The sequence below is a fragment of the Lonchura striata genome, chromosome 9 (assembly GCF_050655825.1).
Source record: "Lonchura striata isolate lonStrDom1 chromosome 9, ASM5065582v1, whole genome shotgun sequence".
Classification (NCBI taxonomy): Eukaryota; Metazoa; Chordata; class Aves; order Passeriformes; family Estrildidae; genus Lonchura; species Lonchura striata.
The window spans coordinates 9,337,193-9,340,052 of NC_140711.1; the positions used below are offsets into that span (position 1 = coordinate 9,337,193).

Sequence of the window (2,860 nt, forward strand, 5' to 3'; positions counted from 1 at the left end):
GTACATTACAGGAATGGCTCCACCTGGCCTGTGAAAAGTTTCCTTCCACTTATAAAGTTTGTGCTTAACTTCTGTTCCCATATTTACTGTTTAAATAATTTTCAACATCTCAGAAAATAGTATCTTTTAAATACAGTCCCCTGCAAACCTGATCTGTGAGGTTTAGCCTAGTGCTCCATCCAGAATCTCACAGACCGAGTGCCTAATGGAAATGAGCAGAAACTGGGTGATATTTCTCCATTATAATTTAATTCTTTGAGAACTTCAGAGCACTTTGGGGCAACAGAAGGGGGGAAAGGTATGGAAAACAATTTCAGCTTTTCAGTTCAGAACCAGTTTTGCTGTAATTTTGAGACACGATCTAAACCACAAGTAATTGATCATAATGAAAAAAATGCATTAATGAAAGTAATTGACAAAAGCCAGTACACCTGTCAAAGAAGAGAAACCTTGAAAAGGAACGGCGAGCTTTTGAAGGTCAAGGCTCAGTGTGGTGTAATCCCTACCATCTGTGTTCAGGCTGGTGCTATTCTCAGACTGTCATATGCACTCTCTTCTTTGAAAATAACAGACAAGGGAAAAAAGGCTTACCCGACAGGGAGCCCAAATGTAGTTAGTTTTATAGAAAATGAAAAAGCGCCACTGTATAAACTTAGGATGACCCTTAATTTTCCTTCCCCTTGACCTACACACATCCACAATTGGTTTCAGAGCTGTAGTGGCACTGGGAATGAAAATAACTAAGGGGCCAATAAAATGTAACAGTTATAACTGTGAGTTGGAATAGCAGCAACCATACCCAATGCAATCAGCCAAGCATGGTATTGCCCTGCAAACTCACTAACCTGATCAAGAATCTCAGCCTTTCCTTCTGCTGAGAGAGGTTCTTGCTTTGACCCTACAAAATGCTCTGGGTGGATTCCTGTGCCCACACCAAATTTGCAACCAATGTTTGCCTCATCCTTTTGGATTTTTGGGATGTCCTGCTCCCCAAAGCTTCTGGACATTTTCAGAATGACAGCAGGGAGAACCTGACACACTTGTGTGGGATTAGAGAGGGGAGCACATCCATGTGCTGGATCTGCAGAGCCAGACACAAGCTCTGGGTGCCCGCTGCCTCTCAGTCCGTAAGCACAGGGCAGCTTTGGGTATCCAGCTCCTGAGAGAGGCACTGCTCAAAAATGGGAAAAGCTGTGTTCAAGGCCCTGTGCATTCTGAACACCAACTACCAGCCAGCAGAGCAACCAGCCTCCTTCACACTTGGCTTAGCATGCTGCTTGGGTGACTCAGAGAGAATGAAGAGAGCCTTCTTCACCCACAGAATGGCGTAGCTTGCTGATCAGGTCACTTTGTGTGGTCTGGAGTTCAAATCCCTCAGGCAGACGAGGAAATTGAATTCAGGTTTCCCACACACTGACAGGATATATTAATCACAGCATTATTATATTAAATGAGGGCATTAGCTCCTCCATGGCAGTTCTGCTTTGAAAGACAAGGTTTAGAAATCCAGCCCCAGAAGCTGGAATGGAAACTCCAACTGTCTCCTCCAGACATCCTCGTAGCATCTGAACATGAAGTCCTGATGAAGTATAACATTTAGCACACACATTTGTTCTTGTTAAATCATCAAATGCAAAGGTAGCTGCCTGCTTGCTTGTTTTGTTTCTTATTCCTCTCTTTCAAACATACACATGCATCCCTCAGGGAGCCTCTTTGGGAAGTTGCTCCTTCCAGAAGATGGACAGATAGTGTAGATATCACTACAGATAGTGATCAAGCACTTGGTCTTCAGGTTTCAACTCCTTCAGGCTTCTTTCCAACTCTATTCTAGATTATTTCATGCCAAAAATTCAAGGAGGTGAAAAAATTTCAAAACTTTTACAAAATCCCCAAATTTTCTTATTTAATTGCAAAATACAATTGATACATGGAGACAGTAGGCTGCCACTTGGAGACTATTTTTAAACACTTTTGTATGAGAAAAGTTCATCTATTAAAATAATGATAAGGAATTTTTATAGATCTTTTTACTGCAGAATGCAGACATATGAAACTACAAAGCACAGCCAAACAGATCCCCCCAGAAGTCATGTTTCATGTACTTTGTGGGAAATGGTGTACATGAAAAGCTTTTATTTCTGTTACTTTTGAGTCACAGACATGCTGTGACTGAAAGAGCAGGTACAAATACTATATTTGTTATATATACTCTTTGCTCCTGAGAAGAAAAATTAAAAAATAAAAACGTCTGCCTCCATGCACAAAACCAGAACACACCACATAAAACATCCCTCTGTTAAATGGAGATTCCTGGGAAAACAACCCCCATAAAAATAACGTATAAAAAATAACAGTGTTCCACTAATGTCTAATTAAAAAGGTTCTCCACCTCTTTGAAAGAAACACATTTTACTTGCCCTCATTAAGTGACCTAACCACTGTGCTTCACCCTTCCCTGCCTGCACGATGTAATCAACAGAATCCCTGAAAACAGCAAACAAGAGGCAAAGAATCTCCTTCCTCCCACTGAGCTTTAACTGCCTAATCAACATTAAGCATATACCTCAATTAATGATTCAAAAGACATCCTGTTGACCCTGTATCATCTAACTCTACAGTATGTACAGAAGTTCAGAACTGGATCTGCCTTGAAAGGCACTTCCACAGAATCTTCACTAACAATTTTCCTTGCTATTCACACTCACTCAAAGCAAACATTTACCTTACTATTTTTAACTTTGACCTGGATGCACTCTCTGCTGTTAGAATGAAACCTCTCACTCAGAACTACAAGCTGGCAATTCTGGCAATTACTCTTGCTTGCATTAATTACCTTTCCCAATTAATTCTATTTCTTTAC

General features: G+C 40.7%; 1 long non-coding RNA gene across 3 annotated transcripts in view; it reads right to left on the reverse strand.

Moving 5' to 3' along the window:
• Positions 1-2,860, reverse strand: part of LOC144246785 (uncharacterized) — a 40,972-nt gene that overhangs the window by 12,684 nt on the left and 25,428 nt on the right. The gene's annotated exons all lie outside the window — the stretch shown is intronic.